Below are 25,187 nucleotides of genomic sequence, written 5' to 3'. Positions count from 1 at the left end.
CTGGTGGCGCAGTGGTTGCGCGTCCGCCTGCCGATGCAGGGGAACCGGGTTCGCGCCCCGGTCTGGGAGGATCCCACGTGCCGCGGAGCGGCTGGGCCCGTGAGCCATGGCCAATGAGCCTGCGCGTCCGGAGCCTGTGCAAAAAATTCATACCAAAATGAATAAAAATGTAAAACATTTATTTCTGGGCAGCATATTCAGGTACATATGCTACCAAAGCAGGTGGCTTCTCAGGGCCTTATGAACTATCAGCAGTAATGCTAGTACTTGAATACAAAAGTTTTTTTTTACCACTTCACTTTGAGTAATGAACAAATTAATTTTTCCCAACCTAACTTAAAAAGAATGGGTTAGTTTTGGGTCTTTGTTACTTTGGTAATTCTTTTGCCCGAGTCCCCTGAAGATTTTTACATATGCCAAATTCCGAAAGAAACTAGGAGAGCGTTTTAAACCTTATTCTAAGGGAAGTGGTCTCTAAATATGATTTTAAGGAGAAAAAAAATGAACCAATGAAACGGTCTAATATTAATAGTCCATTAATAATTTAATATTTAGGACAAGTAAGCAAAGCCAGATGTTAACCAAAATGTCTCCCGGATGGGTCAGAGTCTGAACATCCCCCCCCAGTGTAAACACTCCAGTCCTGTGCCCAGGAGTCAGAGCCTGGGCCAACGACCAAGTCACACAGCTTTCACTGCCCAATCAGAGTGCACTTAATACAACTAAAGCGACATGAAAATAAAGACACGTTAAAAACCAAACTCTTATAGACACACACACACACACGCACACACGCACACACACGCACACACACACACAGAAAAAAAAAAGCCTGGTATTAACAACCTCAAATTTTGTTGTATTAATAGCCCAATTCTGTTGGTAGCCCACCAAACTGATGGCTTAAACCCTTCCAGGACTTATTTAAGTCTGGGGAGTCAGATTTACTTCTCAATGGCCCATTCATCCTTTGAACGTTTACTCTGTAGCCCTGTACAGTTATAACCTAAGCTGGATTTCATACATGAAAACTGACCTCCAGCACCCACGGCTTTTGCCAAGTCCCAGTGAAGGCTCTTGGAATAATTTAGAGTCTGCCATAGTGACAAGTTTAAGATTCAATTATTGAGTGTAGTAAATTTATTTTTACTATGTTTGTAAAATGGCTTTCGCCCAACTCGTTTCACTCCCCTTCACAGCCAAAAGGCCTAAGATAGCAACGGCCCATCCTCACAGAACAGGGCCGCTCGCTCCCCATTGTTTAATGCCACGTCAAACAGAAGGATTTCTATGGGACTCAGATGGAGATGTTTCTCTTTTGCCTTAGTTTGGGCAAAAAATTGATTTCCTTCAGATAGCTGTAATGGGTGGTGAGGACGGCAGAGAGTAATCAGGCCCAGCTCGAGGCAAATGCCAAAAGTTTCCCAGAAGGATAAATCTTGTTTCCTGCCTTACTTCACAGAATTAAGCCTTAAACAAGTCATGTTCTGTGGCTTGGATGCTGTGTTTATATCAGCTTTGGTTCGTTCCCTGGCTCATGGCTGGGAACATTGTATTGGTCTGTAACCCAGGACGGTTTTCCTGAAGCAAGAAATCACTATCCTGGTATCTTTATCTCCCATTCCATTTTACTTGTTCTATTAATACTAGCAAACGAGCTCTGAATGGTAAGTGGACCGTGGGAGACAGTTACATTGACCAGGTGCAGAGCCCGCAAAGCCAATGATTTAGCACTCTGCTTTGGTAACTGTCTTTCCCAGGAGTTGTATGAAAGACGCCTCTTCATAAAGGATTTTGTTTTGGAAAATAATAACAGCACCTCATCTGTGCATGGCCCATTCTCAGTAGATTCAGGAGAAAATCTTTTCTGTGGAGTTCAGGGTAGGCTGAGAACTTGTGGTCTCTCGGTGTCTTAAATGAAACCAAATCCTCTGGGGATTGCATTCGTTTATGGTTAGTAACAGGCGACTTCCTGTTTCGAAGCAAAATGGGCTTGAAGAGGCTTATAAAAAAGACTCAAAAGGTTTCTTGGACATCAAATGACTCTAGTAAAACATTCTGATGAGTTAAGTGTAAATGCATCAGCAGCATACGGATTAAATTCCCTTCTAAATAAACATTAACAGAGAACATGTTTGGCAAAATGCATTTTGAGTTTTGCAAAACTGAAAACATTCGAAAAAGGAGTGTGAGATATTTGATGAACTCAGAAAGCAGCCAGATTGCCCATGCCGTACTTGAATATTTTCTTTGGTTGCTCTGCAGATGTCCAATAAACTAGGACATAGATATTAAAACCGATGACTGCTGCAGAAGTGATCAGCTGTCCTCCAGTTAGGAGGGTGTTTCTGCAGATGCCCAGTTCATGTATGTGTGCATGAAGAGAGCCCCAGGGGACCTGTAGCCCTTTCCTCACTCACAGGCATCATCTCTTTTCTGGATTCAGCCCTGCAAGACTTTCCATTATTCACAGCTCCTGTGTCTGTTTTTCCGCCTTTGAGATATTTTGACTCCCAAAGGGGATTCCTGCTTTGCTACAGACCAGCAATGAAGCCTTTGAGGCCGCCAGGAAGATGCCAGCTTTGGCGTTGCTCGGGCCAAGACCTTTTATCCACTGCCCTTGTCAACACTCTCATTGTCTCTCACCATCTCTTTTTTCTGACAAACAAAATTTATTAATCCTTTGGCATGGCAGAAGTGACAATGGAAAGAAAGACTAAATCTGAGATAACAGTTTGAACAGAGCCTCAACTGGACTTGGTAACTAGATATAGAAAGAGAAGAGCCCAATGTCAACTCCTTGAGTTGAATTTGAGGGATCCATTCTATGGTGAAGCCACTGAATGAGAAAACTGCCTTTAGAATTCTTACAGAGCAGGGGGAATACATGATTGGCTTACTTTTTGTAAAGTAGTTGGTCCAGAGCAACAAATGAGCAGGTCATGGGAGAAATCTCACATATGTGAATGCCACGACCTTGCAGTCTGTAATCACGCTGACTAATAATGATTATTTTGCTTTTGAACTATACATTTAGAAAGCAGATTCTAAGAAAATTAACAGGCAAATGAATAGCAGGTATTGTGTTTAAATACTTGAAAGACTCAAGGTTTAGCCCAGTGCATTTTAGCAAACGATGATGTAATTTACAGATAACTGACATCCCACTGCCATATCAAAAATTATACAGAAAGTTAATATGCTATTAATTAAAAAATATTTAAAGCCTGTACAGGGAGTATCTGCATCTCATTTTGGGTTTATTCAATAGCCTTCCCTCCTGCCATCTTCAGGCATTCATTAAATGGTTTCCCACTAAGGCCATGATGAGGCTGAGGCTGTTGGCCTCGGCTCTCTCTATTTTCAATTTACTCTACATATGGTTGCCAGAGTTTTCTTTCAAAAGGACTAGTCTTGTCATTCACCTGTTCAATAATCTTTGATGCCTACCAGGTGTCTCCAGAATAAAGTCCAAATTCCTTAACTTGGTGTTCAAGCTCTTCTGGTCTGGCCTTAATTCACCTTTCAGTTCACGTCCCCCCACCTCATAATCCAGTCAAATTCACTGTTCCCAGATTCCACATGTTCATATGCTCTCCTCGTACTTGGTACTTCTCAGCATTTTGCACAACTGTAAATATTTACTAAATGATTTGTTGAAACGAGAGTTTTCCCATTTGGCTATCAGTACATGAGGGTGAGGGTCGTGTCTGTTTCGCTGTATAGTATATCCATCCCTGGGTCTAACATAGTAAGCGCCTGGTGCTGGTGATATCTGTGAACTGATGGAGTCACCTGTGTCTCGTGGCACTGGCTGTATATTTCTATCACAGCATTTGCTGAGTTCCATGTTTGTCTACCTGATCTTCCTATTGCTAGTCTTTGAGCCTAGAGGGCAGAGGATATGACTTAATTTATTTCTGAGTCCTTGGCACCTGGGGTAGTGCTTAGCATACGCTGGGTACTCAATAAATATTTGCTAAATTTAAATGAAGAGCATGTGTTGCAGTAAGAGTTTCTAGAAAATCATGTCAATTCTTACGGTAAACTTATAGACATGATCGCATTTTGAGATGTGGCTCCCACTCTTGCATATGTGGCCATGCTCTAGGGCAGGCACTCTGCAGCCCAAAAGCCAAATCTCTGCCATGACCTGTTTTTGTAAATAGCTTCACTGGACTATTCATTCTCATATTTTCTTTCTGCTTGCACTCTACAATGGCAAAGAGTTGAGTAATTGCAGAGACTGATAATTCTTAAGAACTAAAATATTTACTGTTTGGCTCTTTACAGGTAAAGTTTACTGATCACTCTTCTAGAGGACACACATAAATAATAATAATAATAGTATCTACTACATAAAATGGTTATGAGGATTAAATGAAGTAACATCTGTACATGCTTATCACAGTCTTTGGCACATTGTCTAGTAATTGTTAGGTATTATTATCATTATCATAATATTAGAATTATTTTCTAACAGTCAAAAATATTAAATAGCAAGCCAGCATGAATTTGATACAGACCACGTTAGAGGCAGGCACAGGGATGGGAGGAGCATAATCTAAGAACCTGACATTGAGGGAGAAGCAAACGACAAAGCAGACAAATAACTTATAGAAACGCCATTGGATATACACTATGATTGTTTTATTATGATGCCCATTTTACAGATGAGAAATGTAAGGCATCAAATGCTTGTTCATTTGTCTTAGAATATCAAGCCAGAAGTGGCAGGACTGAGACCACAAACCAGAGCTTGAAAGGACTGTTACATACGATAAGGAACTAAAAGGAGTCTGTTCACTGTCATAAATGACCAAGAAGGCCAGGACAACTTTTGAAAAGAAATCACCAAAAATCCGAAAGCCCTGAAAATGGTGGGAATCTTGAGAGGAAGTGTTAACACAAAAATAGATCTCCTGACCAATAAATGTATGAAGAGGTGATCAATGTCATGAGTGATTAGGGGAATGCTAATCAAGGCTGCCTGAGGTATCATTTAACAACCAGATACATTTTATAATTGGTACTTTTTAAAAAATATGACATTTCCAAGTGTTTGAAAGGATGACTCAATAGAATTTTCTTAACTTTGCTGATGGGATTATAAATTGATGCAACCACTTTGGAAAACAGCTTTGCACTTCTTTCTAAATTTGTGCCTTCATATATCCTATGACCCAACAAAGGCAGTCTTAAATGTGCACCCAACAACACTCTTGCACACATACGAAAGGTGATGTGTACGTGAATGCTCACAGAAGCCTTATTTTTAATAGTGAAAGCCATCAACAGAAGAATAATGATACCCATCAACAGAAGAATTAACGAAGTGTGAACAAAGCACTTTTCTACAATGGTCCAAAAATGTGAACTACAACAAAATACAATAGGGATTCACCTTGGTAATATAATATAATACTAAGTAAGAACAAAAGAAGTCACTGCATATTCCATATAGTATGGCATGATACATTTCTTCTTTTTGACTTTTTTTTTTTTTTTGGCTGAGTTGGGTCTTTGTTGCTGTGCACGGGCTTTCTCTAGTTGCAGTGAGCGGGGGCTACTCTTCATTGTGGTGTGCGGGCTTCTCATTGCAGTGGCTTCTCTTGTTGTGGAGCACAGGCTCTAGGCATGCGGGCTTCGGTAGTTGCGGCATGCAGGCTCAGTGGTTGTGGCTCGCGGGCTCTAGAACTCAGGCTCAGTAGTTGTGGCACACGGGCTTAGCTGCTCGGCGATATGTGAGATCTTCCCAGACCAGGGCTCAACCCTGTGTCGCCTGCGTTGGCAGGTGGATTCTTAACCACTGTGCCACCAGGCAAGTCCCTTGACCATTTTTAAAATTAAAGTATAGCTAGTTTCTTCTAGATGCTAGGGAATGCAGTGGACCTGGATCCAAAGCAGGCTCTCCATATTGACAAGGCCCAGAGGACAACGCCTGGCTGGAAGACTGAGCGGAGTGCAGCAGGCCGGCCACCCTGTGCCTTTGGATTGGAGAATTTAACACATTTACACATAAGCCATGTGGCTGACAGGGTCCTGGTGCTCTGGCTGGGTGGCAGGCCTGAGCCTCTGTGGTGGGAGACTAAGTTCAGGACATTGGACCACCAGAGACCCCCTGGCCCCATGTAATATCAATCAGTGAGAGCTCTCCCAGAGATCTTCGTCTCAATGCTAAGACCCAGCTCCACTCAATGACCAGCAAGCTCCAGGGCTGGGCACCCCCGGCCAAACAACTAGCAAGACAGGAACACAATAACACCCGTTAGCAGAGAGGCTGCCTAAAATCATAATAAGGTCACAGACACACCAAAACACACTACTGGATGCAATCCTGCCCACCAGAAAGCGAAGATCCAGCCTCATCCACCAGAACACAGGCACCAGTTCCCTCCACCAGGAAGCCTACACAGCCCACTGAACCAACTTTACCCACTGGGGGCAGACAACAAAAACAATGGGAACTATGAACCTGCAGCCTGAAAAAAAGAGACCCCAAACATAGTAAGTTAAGCAAAATGAGACGACAGAGAGATATGCAGCAGATTAAGGAGCAAAGTAAAAACCCACCAGACCAAACAAATGAAGAGGAAATAGGCAGTCTACCTGAAAAAGAATTCAGAGTAATGATAGCAAAGATGACCCCAAATCTTGGAAATAGAATGGAGAAAATACAAGAAACGTTTAACAAGGACCTAGAAGAACTAAAGAGCAAACAAACAACGATGACCAACACAATAAATGAAATTAAAAATTCTTTAGAAAGAATCAATAGCAGAATAAGTAAGGGAGAAGAATGGATAAGTGCCATGGAAGATAAAATAGTGGAAATAACTAAGCAGAGCACAATAAAGAAAAAAGAATGAAAAGAATTGAGGACAGTCTCAGAGACCTCTGGGGCAACATTAAATGCACCAACATTCGAATTATACGGGCCCCAGAAGAAGAAGAGAAAAAGAAAGGGACTGAGAAAATATTTGAGGAGATTATAGTTGAAAACTTCCCTAATATGGGAAAGGAAATAGTCAATCAAGTCCAGGAAGTGCAGGGAGTCCCATACAGGATAAATCCAAGGAGAAACACTCCAAGACACATATTAATCAAACTATCAAAATTAAATACAAAGAAAAAATATTAAAAGCAGCAATGGAAAAATAACAACTAACATACACGGGAATGCCCCTAAGGTTAACAGCTGATCTTTCAGCAGAAACTCTGCAAGCCAGAAGGGAGTGGCAGGACATATTTAAAGTGATGAAATGGAAAAACCTACAACCAAGATTACTCTACCCAGCAAGGATCTCATTCAAATTCGATGGAGAAATTAAAACCTTTACAGACAAGCAAAAGCTAAGAGAATTCAGCACCACCAAACCAGCTTTACAACAAATGCTAAAGGAACTTCTCTAGGCAGGAAACACAAGAGAAGGAAAAGACCTACAATAACAAACCCAAAACAATTAAGAAAATGGGAATAGGAACACACATATCGATAATTACCTTAAATGTAATTAAGTGGGGTTTATTCCAGGAATGCAAGGATTCTTCAATATATGCAAATCAATCAACATGATACACCATACTAACAAACTGAAGGAGAAAAACCATAGGATCATCTCAATAGATGCAGAGAAAGCTTTCGACAAAATTCAACACTCATTTATGATAAAAACCCTGCAGAAAATAGGCATAGAGGGAACTTTCCTCAACATAATATACGCCATATATGACAAACCCACAGCCAACATCATCCTCAGTGGTGAAAAACTGAAACCATTTCCACTAAGATAGACTGGCTGAATGGATACAAAAACAAGATCCGTATATATGCTGTCTACAAGAGACCCACTTCAGACCTAGGGACACATACAGACTGAAAGTGAGGGGATGGAAAAAGATATTCCATGCGAATGGAAATCTAAAGAATCTGGAGTAGCAATTCTCATATCAGACAAAATACCATTTAAAATAAAGACTAGTACAAGAGACAAAGAAGGACTCTACATGATGATCAAGGGATCAATCTAAGAAGAAGATATAACAATTGTAAATATTTATGCACCCAACATAGGAGCACCTCAATACATAAGGCAAATGCTACCAACCATAAGAGGGGAAATTGAAAGTAACACAATAATAGTAGGGGACCTTAACACCCCACTTTCACCAATGGACAGATTATCCAAAATGAAAATAAATAAGGAAACACAGCTTTAAATGACACATTAAACAAGGCGGACTTAATTGATATTTATAGGACATTCCATCCCAAAACAACAGAATGCACTTTCTTCTCAAGTGCTCCTGAAATATTCTTGAGGATAGACCATATCTTGGGTCACAAATCAAGCCTTGGTAAATTTAAGAAAATTGAAATCATATCAAGTATCTTTTCTGACCACAGCACTATGAGACTAGATATCAATTACAAGAAAAAAACTGTAAAAAATACAAACACATGGAGGCTAAACAATACACTACTAAATAACCGAGAGGTCACTGAAGAAATCAAAGAGGAAATAAAAAAATACCTAGAAACAAATGACAGTGAAAACACGACGACCCAAACCTATGGATGCAGCAAAAGCAGTTCTAAGAGGGAAGTATATAGCAATACAATCCTACCTCAATAAACAAGAAAAATCTCAAGTAAACAACCTAACTTTAAACCTAAAGCAGTTGGAGAAAGAAGAACAAAAAAAACCCCAAAGGTAGCAGAAGGAAAAAAATCATAAAGATTAGATCAGAAATAAGTGAAAAAGAAATGAAGAAAATGATAGCAAAGATCAATAAAACTCAAAGCTGGTTCTTTGACACAAAAAAATAAACCATTAGCCAGACTCATGAAGAAAAAAAGGGAGAAGACTCAAATCAACAGAATTAGAAATGAGAAAGGAGAAGTAACAACTGACCCTGCAGAATACAAAGGATCATGAGAGATTACTACAAGCAACTGTATACCAGTAAAATGGACAACCTGGTAGAAACGGACAAATTCTTCAAAAAGCACAACCTTCCAAGACTGAACCAGGAAGAGGTAGAAAATATAAACAGACCAGTCACCAGCACTGAAATTGAAACTGTGATTAAAAATCTTCCAATAAACAAAAGCCCAGGACCAGATGGCTTTACAGGCAAATTCTATGAAACATTTAGAGAAGAAGTAACACCTATCCTTCTCATACTCTCCAAAATATAGCAGAGGGAGGAACACTCTCACACTCATTCTATGAGGCCACCATCACCCTGATACCAAAAGCAAATCAATCAATGTGATACACCATATTAACAAATTGTAGGAGAAAAACTATATGATCATCTCAATAGACGCAGAAAAAGCTATCAACAAAATTCAACACCGATTTATGATAAAAACCCTCCAGAAAGTAGGCATAGAGGGAACTTTCCTCAACATAATAAAGGCCATATATGACAAACCCACAGCCAACATCATTCTCAGTGGCGAAAAACTGAAACCATTTCCACTAAGGTCAGGAACAAGACAAGGTTGTCCACTCTCACCACTATTATTCAACATAGTTTTGGAAGTTCTAGCCACAACAATCAGAGAAGAAAAAGAAATAAAAGGAATCCAAATCGGAAAGGAAGTAAAACTGTCACTGTTTGCTGATGATGTGGTACTATACATAGAGAATCCTAATGACGCTACCAGAAAACTACTAGAGCTAATCAATGAATTTGTTAAAGTGGCAGGATACAAAATTAATGCACAGAAATTCTCTTGCATGCCTATACAATAATGATGAAAAATCTGAAAGGGAAATTAAGGAAACTCTCCCATTTACCATTGCAACAAAAAGAATAAAACAACTAGGAATAAACATACCTAAGGAGAAAAAAGAACTGTATGCAGAAAACTATAAGGCACAGATGAAAGAAATTACAGATGATACAAACAGATGGAGAGATATACCATGTTCTTGAATTGGAAGAATCAACATTGTGAAAATGACTATGCTGCCCAAAGGAATCTACAGATTCAGTGCAATCCCTATCAAACTACCAATGGCATTTTTCACAGACCTAGAACAAAAAAATTCACGATTTGTATGGAAACACAAAAGACCCCGAATAGCCAAATCAATTTGAGGCAAGAGTATACAATGGAGAAAAGATAGCCTCTTCAATAAGTGGTGCTGGGAAAATTGGACAGGTATATGTAAAAGAATGTAATTAGAACACTTCCTAACACCATATATAAAAGTATACTCAGAATGGATTAAAGACCTAAATGTAAGGCCAGACACTATAAAGCTCTTAGAGGCAAATATAGGTAGAACACTCTATGACATAAATTACAGCAAGATCCTTTTTGACCCACCTCCGAGAGAAATGGAAATAAAAGCAAAAATAAACAAATGGGACCTAATGAAACTTAAAAGCTTTTGCACAGCAAAGGAAACCATAAACAAGACGAAAAGACAGCCCTCAGAATGGGAGAAAATATTTGCAAATGAAACAACTGACAAAGGATTAATCTCCATAATATACAAGCAGCTCATGCAGCTCAATATCAAAAAAACAAACAACCCAGTCCAAAAATGGGCAGAAGACCTAAATATGCATTTCTCCAAAGAAGATATACAGATTGCCAACAAACACATGAAAGGATGCTTAACATCACTAATCATTAGAAAAATGCAAATCAAAACTACAAGGAGGTATTACCTCGCTCTATTTACAATAGCCAGGACATGGAAGCAGCCTAAGTGTCCATTGACAGATTAATGCATAAAGAAGATGTGGCACATACATACAATGGAATATTAGCCGTAAAAAGAAACGAAATGTTATTTGTAGTGAGGTGGATGGACCTAGAGTCTGTCATACAGAGTGAAGTAAGTCAGAAAGAGAAAAACAAATACCGTATGCTGACACATATATATGGAATCTAAAAAAAAAAAATGGTTCTGATGAACCTAGGGGCAGGACAGGAATAAAGACGCAGACATAGAGAATGGACTTGAGGACACAGGGAGGGGGAAGGGTAAGCTGGGACAAAGTGAGAGAGTGGCGTGGACATATATACACTACCAAATGTAAAATAGTTAGCTAGTGGGAAGCAGCCGCATAGCACAGGGAGATCAGCTCAGTGCTGATCTCCCTGTGGGAGGCAGACGCAAGAGGGAGGGGATATGGGGATGTATGTCTATATTAGCTGATTGACTTTGTGATACAGCAGAAACTAACACACCATTGTAAAGCAATTATACTCCAGTAAAGATGTTAAAAAAATAAAATAAAAATAAAGTATAGCTAATTTACAGCGTTATTTAGGTTTGGGTATACAGCAAAGTGATTATACATATATATTATATTATATGTATATATATATGTATTCTTTTTCATATTCTTTTCCTTTGTAGTTTATTGCAAGATATTGAATATAGTTCCCTTTGCTATACAGTAGGTCCTTACTGTTTATCTATTTTATATATAGTGACACATTTAAAGTTAAAAATTATTAAACTAAATAAATACTTTCAAAGAATATATAGAGATACCATAAAAATATAGTAAGGAAATGATGAACATAGGATTTAGGATGACAATTTCTTAATGTGTAGGGAAGTAGTCTCAAATACTCAATTGAGATGTGCTTGACAAAGGTGTTGATTTTTTTTATTCCTTATTCATTCAACAAATTATATTTAATATATATTAATTGCTGTTAAATTATAAAAATTATCAAGTACTTATTCGGTGCAAAGCACTAGGATAAGTACATGACAGAATAATGGAAAACACAGACATAACTCTTGCTTTCATAGGCCTTACATTCTAATGGGAGAAGAGTCTTAGAGACCAAAATTTAGAATCTTTTTCCATCTGAATTAGAAAGATGACTCATCCATGGAAATGGAAAGGAAGAGACTTCCAGAATTTCTTCCTGTAGGTAACTGTAAGTTGAGAAGGACCATCTACAGTGCAAGTCCAAGTTGTCAGTAAATGATTATAAATTCACAGACACCTGAGTGTAGGAGGCCCGACCATTTTTAGGGTCATTATAGGAAGAAAATAGAAAGAAAAATACATAAAGACACTAGTGACTACCCAACAACACTTACACATGGCTCCTCTTCTAGCACGAGAAAATTATTTTAATTGATGAATTCATTCAATTAATACTTCTTGGGTCCCCACTACATATGAATCACTTGTGCTTGATTCTGAATGGTCCTAAATGGCCATTACTCAAAATTAACTACATGCCCAGCAGCAATGACTAGAGCAGAGATTTGTTCTCAAATGCTGCAGAACTGTGGGTTCACATGAAACTCTACAGCTGGCACAGTCGACACACAACATTTTCGTAATGACTCATGAAGGTGACAGGGTTTCACAAAGCACGACTCCTTGAAATTTATTTGGGGAGTTGCTGATGGCTGCATTTTAGGAGCTCAGAAAGCTAACTCTAGTTAATGAAAAGGTCAGAGCTGCTCGGTCTGACATTAAAGACTCAGGAGCTGCCCAGGGAACGGGCTTCCTCATCTTTTCCTGTGTCTGATTCAGAGACCTCTGCAGTTAGTCCTCTCACTTCTTCCTTCAAACTCCCTTTCTTACATTTCTACTTTCAGTATCGCTAGCTCCTGATCTCTTTCTCCCCAGATTTAATGCCAATATTCATGATTCAATTTGTTTTGTTTTGTTTTTCATAAACAAACTAACTGCTGAAAGGAACCAGCTAATGCATCTCCCAATGATCTGTTTCCTAGGACTCACAAAGCAAGACTTGATTTATTGACAAAATAGACAAACTGGTTTCCAAAGGCCACTCTCCTCTTGAGAAACTGTATCAGAATAGGAACTGCTGTTTCAAGTCTCCATTAATCCGAACCTCCCTCTGGCGGACAGACTCAAGAAATTGTTCTCACTGCCCAGGATGCAGGATGCTGCCCCAGGGTGAAGTACCTGGGGTTTGTTAGTGAGTGGACCTACTCAGTGAGAACCTTTTTTTGGTCTATTATCAACCAGTTGTCAGCACATCAGACAGGAGGGAATCTGAACTAAACTTTGGCTATAAGAATGGATGTTTCACAGAAACCCCTTGATGGGGGTTTCTATCAGGCAAGGAAAACTAGTGCCCCTGCAGGGGGAGAGCCAAGGATTGTCAGTCCAAACTGCAAGCAGCAGTTTATTTGTTTTGTGAGTGTTTTTCTCCTCTGTAAACACGACCTGAAGCCAAGTGATTGGTACATGTTTTATAAACTGGAAATATAAACACAGACATTCTCTTCCAAAAATGGATCTTTAGGACTTCTCTCGGGAACTTGTTCTTGCTGTTTGTTCTGAATTCTGAACTAGCATTAGTGAAAATGTTACACCTCTAATATTTGGAGTGTTAATCCCAACATCAAAGAGCAAAAATGTTGAAAAGGTTTTGAGGCACCCTATTAGATTTCCTAAACCATTTTTGCTTCTACTGAGAACAATATGCTTCTGTGGCATGTCTTAATGCAGGAGGAGGGGAAAAGAGATCAATGTGTGTTTCAAAATCAGTTTAAATGTCATTGTTTTGTAAAGCCTTCTCTGACATCATGCTGCCAGGTTTAACCTTGCCTTCCCTCAACTTCTTCTTCTTCTTTTTTCTTTAATATTAGCTGCACCACATGGCTTGTGGGATCTTAGTTCCCCCATCAAGGACTGAACCTGGGCCCTCAGCAGTGAGAGCACAGAGTCTTAACCACTGAACCGCCAAGGATTTCCCACCTTCCCTCAACTTCTCCCAGTACTTTAACGCTTTTGTACAGATTATAGCACTTCCTTCTCAGCATAATAAGTTTATCCCTTTGCTAGACTGTTTGGAAACGAAGATTGAATTTTGTTCATATTAGATGCAAACAATATCCAAATGTATAGAGTAGGTATTCACTGAAGATTTTTCTTTTTTTTTTTTTTTTTTTTTTGTGGTAGGGGGGCCTCTCACTGTTGTGGCCTCTCCCGTTGCGGAGCACAGGCTCCGGACGCGCAGGCTCAGCGGCCACGGCTCACGGGCCCAGCCGCTCCGCGGCATGTGGGATCTTCCCGGACCGGGGCACGAACCCGTGTCCCCTGCATCGGCAGGCGGACTCTCAACCACTGCGCCACCAGGGAAGCCCTGAAGATTTTTCTAATAAAATATCTATTGTTATTCATCACTACAGATCCAGATTATTGAAACTTTCTCAAATATAAACATTTTTATTTTCCAGTTAAAAAAGCTAAACGATACTAAATAGGACTAAATTTTGTTCAACTAAGTCATGTCCATGGAACTCGATTACTTTGTTTTCACTGCAAACAGTGGTGAGATTGTTAAATGATCTGACATATGACTCTGTCCTATGAAATCCTTGAGGGTAACAATGTATTTCACGTCCTTCAAGTCTTTGCTCAAATGACAGCTTCTCATTGAGGTCTACTCCGACCACCTTATTTAAAATCATAGCCCCTCCCAAAACAGTTTCTGATTCACTTTCTCTGCTTTATTCATTTTCCAGAGCAGTTATCACTTCCTAACATATTATATAACTTGCTTTGCTATTTTATTTATTGTTTACTTTTCTCTGCTAAATAATAAGCTTAACTAAGACAGACATTTTATCTGTTTTGCTCACTGCTGTATCTGTAGCCCTAAAACAGTGCCTGGCACATAGTAGCTGCTTACCATGTGTCATTGTCAAGAATATTGTGGTCAGTGGCATACCTTCTGTATTTGATACAGAAGATAACTTTTTACACCCATTATCTCTACATGACAAAATTATTTTCATTTATAGCCAGATAATAAAACAAATAATAATAAGGACTGAAAAATACCAGTGACAAATCTTATTCATGTATATAATCATATTCAGAAAAATAAAGTTAATAATATAGTTCAAAAATGAAAAAATGCAACTACTTAATAGCTATTAAGTTTACCTAACCGTTTGAATTTTGATTCTTTGATTATAGCATGAAAAACAATTTTGTGTAAATAACTGTCCAGTAACTAGTAAATGAATTTTAACAAAAAAGATCTCAAAAGGCATAATTACTATGTCATACCACTGTTGTAATGTTTTATTTTATTGATTTATTCTTTAGTTTTGAAAGAATTAACTATTTAAAAAAATAAATTTCAATCTGAATTATTCAGATTCAGTAAAATATTTATGAGTGAACCAAAATGTGCACTCACCTAATGAAAAGATCATACCTCACCTTATAGTCTGCACTCTGGTATTCTGAATTACATTTTTAAAATAAATAAAACTTGGAGTCACAGAAATCACTCAAATTCTCTTCCTTTGTCTTCAAAAATCATGATGTAATCATTGTTTATTTCAAATCTACTGTTAAACACAAGAATATCTATTATCACAGAGGCTGGACACAAATGAGCTCCAACAATTCTGAACCATTAAGCATGTGTTTTCAAAATAAAGACGTGTAGGTGAATGTATGTGTGTCAAGGGTTTCCTCTGAATTAACTATGTAGAATGTTTATTAAAGGAAAAGTAATAAAAATGTACACATCTGAAGCTCACATATGTGGGATTTCATATTATATATATTTTATATATTAAATATAATGTTTTATATTATATATTAACTATATACTTAAAATTTTGTTATAATAAACATTTATTTATAGAATATATTATATATAATATAATATAAACAGTTACATAAGTATATAGAATTATATAAATATATTATATAAATACAATAATATATTCATGAATAAATAAATAATAAATCACTATAAATATATACTTTCATATGTCCCATATAAAGATATAATTAAAACCCTATAGTAGCTGCAAAAATTGTTTGCAATTCAAAGCAACAAAAGATTTTTTCAGGGAAGGGTATTTTGTCACCAATGTTACTTAGAATTACTGGTACATGGTGATAATAAAAAGTGGACCCATTTTTAATCTATTTTACTATTGTATTTAAATTCTCTACAATAGACAAGCAACAAGGTCCTGCTGTATATAGCACAGGGAACCATATTCAATATTTTGTAATAAACTCTAATGGAAAAGAATATAAAAAGAATATGTGTATATATATATATATATATATATACGCATAACTGAATCAGTTTGCTATATACCAGAAACTAACACAACATTGTAAAGGAAGTATATTTCAATAAAAACAAATTCTCTACAGACAATGCCCACTTTTATTGCCGTCACCTCCCTGCTCTTGTTACACCACTGGTCGTTTTGACTTGTCTTTTATCCCCAGTGCCCAGCAGAGCCTCCTATTTGGCAGGTGGTCCATGAATATTGAACACATCCCACGGCCTACAGTGAATTTAAGTGGAGAGAAGTCTTTAGGAATGCATCTCAATGCAGTGAACTTCTCTTTAGAGGCCCAGGAGGTGGGGTCAGAAGTGAGGTGGTCGTCGATGATTCAGTTCAGCCTCTGCAGGGATGTGAGAGTGTACAGCCCTCACCCCCTAGAACCCGAGAAGCTCCTCCTCTGCTCCAGGCCACCCGGGAGCATCCTTCTCAGGGAGGACTTGTGGCCGCTCAGAGTTCTCACTGGGCACAGGCCTCTGGGTTCCACAGGACAGCGCTCTGAGTTTCTCTGCCAGGGCAGAGGCAGCCAGAGTTCTCAAGGTCCAGGACTATATTAGGAAATATATGCACCAGGAGAGCAACAAACACGTTTGTTTTCTTCCAGCACAGTCTGCTCTGCTTATCTCAGACACCTCCTTTTCTTCAGCAGAAATCACAGCCCTGAGACGAATGTTCCGTTGGGCTTTGGGAAGTTTTTGCTCTGTCTAAATGAGGTCTTGCCCTTGGTATTTGTGAAATCATTTCAGAAGAAATCATTTCTCTGAGACCAACACACAGTTTTTAAAAAAATCACGTGGGAACAGCCGTGTAAAGGAGGCGTTCCTGAAGGTGCCTGCGGTGGGTTTATTGCCTGCCCCGCATTTGCTGCAGGACAGTCAGCAGATATCATCTTCACGATGCTGCTAACCCATCTTGCTTGCTGTTAGCCATTGTGCTTTGGGTTGTGAGAGCTGCACCACGGGGGAGAAATAAGACAGGAGCATTTGCGTCAATATCCTCGGTGCTGCTCGCCATTTACAGCCCTTGGTGCTTAAAGCATTGCTTTGCACCAATGTGACGGCAGCGTACAATCAGAAAACCACCCTGTTTCTCACTGCCCTGTCACACCTGCTCTGCAGGGTTAATTCTTCCTCATACATTTGTGAAATATGACACAGCTCATGACTTCTCTGGTCACTCGTTATGAGTGAAATTTCCTTAGTTTTCTGCTTGTCACAATACTGTACTATTTCATTAATTAAAATGTCCAGTCATATATAGTAGTCAAAACTCTTCCTTTCATTTCACTTAAAGTTAAACCTCTCCCTTCCCCAGCTTGGGCCTGTTCCATGCAGGGCCTTGCAGTGAAAAAAAAAGGGAGGTATGGTGGGCTTCTCCTCTACTTCTCTATTTTGTGTTGGCACCGTTCCTCCCCCAGCTTGAGCAAGGCTTTTGATCCCTTCAGAAATGGAGAGTGGAAAGGGACCTGAGGTAAATGGCAGGAAAGGCCTTATTTGATTGGCCCTCTTGCATGCACTGTCAGTACTCTCTGGGTTCTTTCTCTTCTGGATGCTTCTGTGGGTTCTTTGGAGAACCATCCCCCATCCCTAGTGATCTCTCCTTGCAGTTCACTCTGGCTGGTCACTAAGAATGCCTTTCGGCCTGAGGGCAACTGTAAGAAAACCTCCAGTCTCTGTGGGCTGAGCCTCTTCACTCCCCAGGTGGCCTCTTGGGGCCGGACTTAAGACAAGGCCAGGGTAACACTCAGGTACCCCACAGGGAGTCCTGCTTAGGTTGCTTCACACCTTCCTTCAGAATGGGGGTGGCGCCTTTTGTCTTAAGGTCTTGGCTGCAACAGAGACAGGGTCTAATTTTAAATTATACTAACAATGCAATTCATACTTGTCTACTGAATTTTAACTTACAACGTGCTTTTGAAGGCTAAGTACACATGGAGGTTAAAAGGTTAAATGAGGCAACAAGGAGATATAATGGAAGGAGCATTCATCTGATTCTGTGACATTAGATGTAACTCTAGAATGGAAGGCTTTTGAGCTGAGAGGGTCCTAGGGGTTCCTGAGACCTCTTCTTTCCTTCTAATCAAAATGCAGGGAGGCCAATAAAACCCCGGCCCCACTAGCCAGGCTGCGCATTCTAATACCGCTGCAGCACTGTTGCATGAGTGAAGTATAACCTTAAATGTAACCTTAACCCTAGCACTACAAAGCTGCATTTGTAGGTTCTATGAGGGTGATGTACCAGAAAGGGAACAAAAAAATTTTTAGAAATATGGGTAATGAGGCTACACTTGAAAGAATCGACGCAGCGCGATTACAAACAAAATTATGGACAACGGCTAATGTGATCAATCAGTTCAAATAAAATCATCCAGATTGATAGGAATAGTCATGAACAATAAAGTAACTAGCATGGAAAAGTACTAACATCTCTAGGTGCTAAGGAAGTACTCAGTAATAGAAAATGAAAATCTGCTTGAGAATTAGGACATTAACACAACTGAAGCCTTTTTTCCTAAAAACTTCATTTCTGTTTGGTGTGAGGGGTTGGTTGTCAACATCACCCCGTGGCCTAGAGACAGCGGAATAATATCTCTAAGTGTGGTATATACACCTTTTTTTCCTATAGAGATTGCTTCCATGATTCTTGGGACACATTCCACAGCAGGGTTCTGGATCTTCGCAAACCATCCTTTGGTGATCTTTGGAAAGTCTAAGCTGATAAATGTTATGGAGAGGAGCTTGGCCAATATTTGCAAGTCAACAAAATAAAGGGAACCTTTAATGAAAATGCATCTGAAAGTGTCCTAATCTTGTTTCCTTATGTCACACCTGTCACAAAATTATTTCATTTCACCCTTAAAATAACTTTAGGGTGGTAAATATTACTATTCCAGGTAAAAGGACAGAACTTATAACGGTTAAATTATTTGCTCAAGGTCACATTGTTACGTAGTAAAGATGAGTATTTTTCCCTTCATTAATAATAATACTTGTCTATGATGTTATAAAAAATTTCAAAGTAGAGACTTTCCCATCAACTATCTACTGATTTGTACAAATTTGTAAATCAGTCAGAGATCCTTGCATCACAGATGAAACCATGTGAGGTCATACAGTTTGTAAATGTCAGATTCCTAACTCAGTCCAAGGTTTTCTCTACAATAGCATGTTGCATCTGTATGTTTCCCTTATTAAAACTGTGTACCTCTCTTTATTTGATTTCTATGTAATTTATAATTACACTTACTAAGAAATGCATACATGTGGCTGTCACTTATTCCTAATCTCTTCCCTCTTACTTCCTCATTTAAACAGCCAGCAGCTTGAACCACAAGATAGAATGAATTAAAAATCCAATGTAAGTACTTTTTGTTTATATCAATTTCAGTGCTGGCCCCCAAAATACAAACCAGTATCAACAGTTTGAAATTACTGTGTTAACATTTTCCGTTTCTAAGCTAAGCTAAACATTGGAGCAAATTGTATTGCAACACATATTTGTTTTAACTCCAATACAACTGATATTCTTATCCAAGACATGTTAACAAGCTTTCCCATAGTTACCCATATAGTGATGGAATGGAGTTAATGGAGTATTTTGGTTCACAAATTTGAGTAGAAAGAAAATTTTTACAATTTTTTTTACAACTCAAAATTTGCATTTTTTCCTATTAAATTACTTTGCTCTGTGTCAGATATAAAAATCCTTATGCTTCATCCAGTAAACATTCCATTTTAACCTCCAATTTGTAGCAACAGTTCCTCCATGGAAATATGTTAAAAGAGGATTGTTATGAAATTGATTTTTTTCTCATCTTACCAGTAAATTTTATGAGAAAACAAAGAATAATCCCCTGCCTGTACTCTGCTCTTGTGCAGATGAACAAGAAAAATCTGATCATTTAAATTTTACTTCATATTTCATCTTCTGGTAACCAAAGTTCTCCATAGAATACAAGTTTATATTATCAGCACCGATGCATTTTCTCAGGAATCATTTGGCTTTCTCCTGATATAAAATCATACCTTTGGAAGGACAATTAGCTTAAAAATTAGACAAATTATCTTTTGATCAAGTCCACTTCTAAGCATATAATTATAAATGCAAAAGCCAATGCTAAAAATGCTTATCAGTGTATTATATATAATAGTAAAAATTGAAAACAAAATAAAATTTTAATAGACAATACTGATTAAATAAGTTGTTGTTGTTGTATTATTATTATTTTTTGACATTACGCGGGCCTCTCACCGTTGTGGCCTCTCCCGTTGCGGAGCACAGGCTCTGGACGCACAGGTTCAGCGGCCACGGCTCACAGGCCCAGCCGCTCCGCGGCATGTGGAATCTTCCCCAACCGGGGCACGAACCCGTGTCCCCTGCATCGGCAGGCAGACTCTCAACCACTGCACCACCAGGGAAGCCCCAAATCAGTTTTGATAGACCCTTATGATGAAATATTAGACACCTTTAAAATAATATGCCTATAAATATTTTTTATGACCTGGGAAATTTCTCATGAAATAGGATTAATTTTGTAAAAGCCTGTTATAAAAAAAGTTACATGTTACCAGCTCCAAGATACATATTTTTCACCTTTTAACATTCATAAAATCAGAATGCATCTTAAAATTTATGGTGTCTTATAATTGTTGTAGGTTGGGTAGCAGTGATGGCAGTTGTCCTTACTGGCTCATGTATGAACTTAGCTGTTATTCCTATTGAAATGTCTGGACAACTGCCACTCCTCATTTTTTTACTCATGAAACCATTTAAGGACAACATTCAGAAGAAATAAAAATCCTGGTTGTTGCTTGAAATTCTTATATAATCTCCTTATAACAAAATGGTGCTAGCAACAAAACTTACTTAGTGTGAAAGACTGAAAGATTTCCCCACTAAAATTGAAAGGAAGCAAGTCAAGGATGCTTACTCTCACCATTTGTATTGAAAATAGTCCTGGAAGTCTTAGCTACTGTAATACGTCAAGAAAAAAGAAATAAAATTTTCCACAAAGAAAAACCCAAGGAATATACCAAAAAAATACTGGTTTCTAGAACTAATAGGTTGCTACGACAAATCATGGAGCAAAGGACAGCACACAAAAATCAATCTTGTTTCTATATACTAGCAGTGGATAATTGGGATTCAATATCAAAAATATAATACCATTTATAATAGCCCCCCTCCAAAAAAGTAGGTATAACTTTAACAGAACTTTTAACATGTATATGATCTACATGCTGAGAATTGAACACTGATGAAAGAAATCAAAGATCAAAATAATTGGAAGACTTAAGTATTCATGGATTGGAAGACAGTATTGTTAAGATGTCAATTCTCCTCAAATTTAGCAATAGTTTTACAACTATTTCAAACAAATGAGAAAGGTTTTTTTTGTATAGACAAGCTGATTCTAAAATTTATATCATAAGGTACAATAATTAGAATAGCCAAAACAAAAGAAGAAGAAAGTTGGAGTATTCATGTTATTCAATTATAAGATTGACTCTAATGCTATAATAATCTAAACTTGTAAAAGTATAGACTTAGAAATCAATAGAATAGAATAAAGACGTCCAGAAATAGACCCACACCAATAATGTTTAGTCAATTTTTGCCCAAGAGAAAACAATAAAAGCTCAATTAAATGGAAAAAAGGTTATGTTTTCAGCAAATGGTGTTGGAACAATTAACATCCATGTGCAAAAAAAATACCTCAACATCATTTTTATATAAAAATTAACTCAAAATGAACCATGGATGAATATAAAATATGCAGCTATGAAACTTTTAGATAAAATATAAGCAAAAATCTTAGAGACCTGGAGTTGGGTGAAGATCTTTTAGACATGATAAAAAAAAAATCAAGAAAATAAACAATTGATCAAATTGGACTTCGTAAAAATTAAAACTTTTGTTCTGGGAAAGACTGTTAGGAGAATGAAATATGAAGCTACAGACTAGGAGAAAATACTTGGAAATCATATAGCCAACCAATGACTTACATCCAGATTACATAAAGAACTCTCAAAACTCAATACTAACAAACAATCCAACTAAAAAATGGGCAAAACACTTCACAAAGTAGATTATATCAATGGGAAATAAACATGTGAATGAAAAGGTACTTATCATCACCAGCCATTAGTATTGAGAAAATGTAAATTAAAACTAAGGTGAGATACATATCTATGAGAGTGTCTGAAATAGTATTAAAAAGACCTCGACCACACCAAAGTGGTGGCAGGTATGGGGAGCAGCTAGAATTTTATATCTTGTTCATGGGAACACAAAATTGTTCATGTACTCTGGACAACAGTTTGGCAGTTTCTTATGAACAGGCACTTATACAAACTAGCAATCTTAATCCAGGGCATTCACACTGGACAACTGACAACTTACGTCACACAGAGACCTGCATATAATGTTTACAGTAGTTCTCTTCATCACCCCAGAAAGCTGGAAACAGCCCAAATGTCCTTCATGGTGAAAGGATAACAAACTATTTGTATATCCAAACAATGGAATATTGCTCATCAGTATTTTGAGGGGGGCATTCTAATAGAAGAGAAAACATTTTGTTGTATTAAATAATTATTTTAAATTACCCAGGAAGTGCCTCCTTTGGCATATCCCGGTTCTGCCTCCTGTATGCCTACGTCAGAGTCCCCTGTGTTCTGGTTTGCTCTCCATCAGCATTCTCCTTGGTTCCTAGGTCATTTATTGATTGTTCTCTGCTGACAAAAATCATTCTCTGGAAAGAGAGGACCAGCTCATGCTATAGAACTAAAAGGATTGTTTTAAAAAGCACATGATTTCAAGCCTCACTACCATCTAGAATTTCTAGTCTAACAGCTTCCAGCTACCAGAGCAGCTGAATGAGTCTGAGAAACACAGGGACATTGGAAGGTGATTGGAATAAGCCAAGTAAAACAGTGCTCTCCCCGGCAAGAGGGGCTCCAAGTACCATAGCAAGCAGCTTCACCCAGGCCTACAGCTGCTGTTGTCTCTTCTCTCTTAGAAGCATGGGGTCGGGACCTCTGAGTAACTTAGGCAGATGCCAGGCTTTTTGCTGAGTCGGTCAGGCATACACCATCTTCAAAGGACCCCCAACCCATTCGTCCCTTTGAAACACTTGCTTTGCTCAGGAGAAAATGTCACAATTCTTGCTGTTTAATTTTTACAGGAAGCCACGGCACTGATAAATGAGAGCTCATCCATACGTGTTTTCACTCTGTTACCTAAGAAACTATCTTCAAAACAGAAGTCCCCATAAATACTCTGGAGATGCATCAGACACTCTCCGGCGCTGTGCGACACTGTGTATATTGTTTGGCAGGCGTTCATTGGGGGAAGATAAACTAGCACATTTTGCCAGGATTCTATTACTCTTGACCCTGACCTTGGCTGGAGGCTGTTTCCAGTTACACTCCATCTTAAAGAAAGACAGCAACTGCTCTTTCCCTGAGGTTCCTTTTCCCCATCTCTCTTCCATTGCCCCAAGCGCAGCGCTCTGTGGGCTGCCTCCCTGTGGAGGGAACACGTGCTCCTGCCCCCCGCTTAGAGCTTTCCTTTGAACCCAGCATTCAAGTGCACCAAGAAATCCTCTTCTTTAAGCAATTTCCTTCTTTTTTTTAAAAGGCTGCTTAATATTCCACTATGTATATATTTATCCATCCTTTATCCATTCATCTGTCAATGTACACTTGGATTGTTTCCATATCTTGGCTATTGTGAATAATGCTGCAATGAACATGGGAGTTCAGCTATTTCTTCTAGATCTTGATTTCAATTATTTTTGATATGTCTACTCCCTTGATTGTGGTGATGGTATCATGGGTGTTTGCATGTATCCAAACTCATCAAATTGTATACATTAAACGTGTGCAGTTCTTTGTATATCAATTATACTTCAATAAAGCTGTTTTCTCAAAACTACTTGATCTGGCGCAATATTGCTCACTACAGTATTTTTCCTCCCAATAGTGATGGCCCAATTCATCAGCCCCCCCATCTGCAACATGAAGTTCCCAAGATTCTACATCCAATGTGTGGTCTATGGGATAAGGTGCCCTGCCCCATCCATGATTCCCACCAGCTTGGACTGGGCTCACTTCAAATATCTTGAAGAAAAACCAAAAAAGTTTCCAACTGAGGTGGTGCCATAAACTATGAAACTCATGCAGCCCAAACAGCTGCTGCACCTAATGCTGGGGTGTAGCCAAAGGCTCAATGAATAAATTTATACAATGTAGTAATTATAACCGAAGATGGATGTAGTGTAATTACACAGTTTTGAGCTGTTCAGTTTTCATGGTACCCTTAAAAGTGAAAATAATGGTTAATATTTGTTGAACACTTGCAATCTGTTCTTCACATATATTATCTCACGTTATCCTTAAAATAATCCCATGTGGTAGGTGTTATTATCCCAATTCTGCTTATGAGAAAACAAAAGCTTGGTGAGAATAAGTAATTTTCCTATGGGCAATGTAATGGTACCTGGCAGGGACAAGGTTTCAGCCCAGTTTGTTTCAGTCCAAAGGCCAGCTCCCTGCCTCTCTGCTGTAAGGTAGAGCACTGAGAGATCTGAAAGAGTCCAAAAAAAAAAGGGAAAATCAATATGAATAAAATATCCTCGCACAGCTGACTAATGTGTGAGATACATTTAATCCTTATCAGAAAAATACAGACCCTCCAAGTTGTTAGAAACTATTTAAAAATGATCTTGAGCCCAATTCTGACATATAGGGATCCTATTATTTCACTATATAAAGATATAAAAATCCAGTCTAATTTTAGGATGTAGAGGCAACAGTTACATTTTATCTGTTAACTTTTCAGGTTTTCTTTTCTTAAGAAGTATATGTTCTAGACAAATATTGAGAACATACAGATAGTATAGAAAATAAAACTCCCTCATAATCCCATCTCACAGCAATGAAAGTTGCTATTGTTTTCCTAAATGTTGTTTCCATCTAATGCAGACATCCTGCGTTGTAGAATGCTTTAATAAAATTATACAAAGCTCTTTTGTTCCATGATTCTTTAACTCTTTTTTTTTTTTTTTTTTTTTTTTTTTTTTTTTTTTTGCGGTACGCG

The 25,187-nt window shown here is 38.3% G+C and overlaps 1 long non-coding RNA gene across 1 annotated transcript in view; it reads right to left on the bottom strand.

The window, feature by feature from the left end:
- Nucleotides 1-25,187, bottom strand: part of LOC114487305 (uncharacterized) — a 410,173-nt gene that overhangs the window by 45,593 nt on the left and 339,393 nt on the right. The window contains exon 4 of the long non-coding RNA XR_003682277.2: nucleotides 24,588-24,674. This is a non-coding gene — a long non-coding RNA (uncharacterized lncRNA). The remainder of the gene's footprint in view (nucleotides 1-24,587; nucleotides 24,675-25,187) is intronic.

The sequence above is a fragment of the Physeter macrocephalus genome, chromosome 12 (assembly GCF_002837175.3).
Source record: "Physeter macrocephalus isolate SW-GA chromosome 12, ASM283717v5, whole genome shotgun sequence".
Classification (NCBI taxonomy): domain Eukaryota; kingdom Metazoa; phylum Chordata; class Mammalia; order Artiodactyla; family Physeteridae; genus Physeter; species Physeter macrocephalus.
The sequence above is the reverse complement of the archived record's forward strand: the minus strand, read 5'-3'. Positions and strand labels throughout refer to the sequence as shown.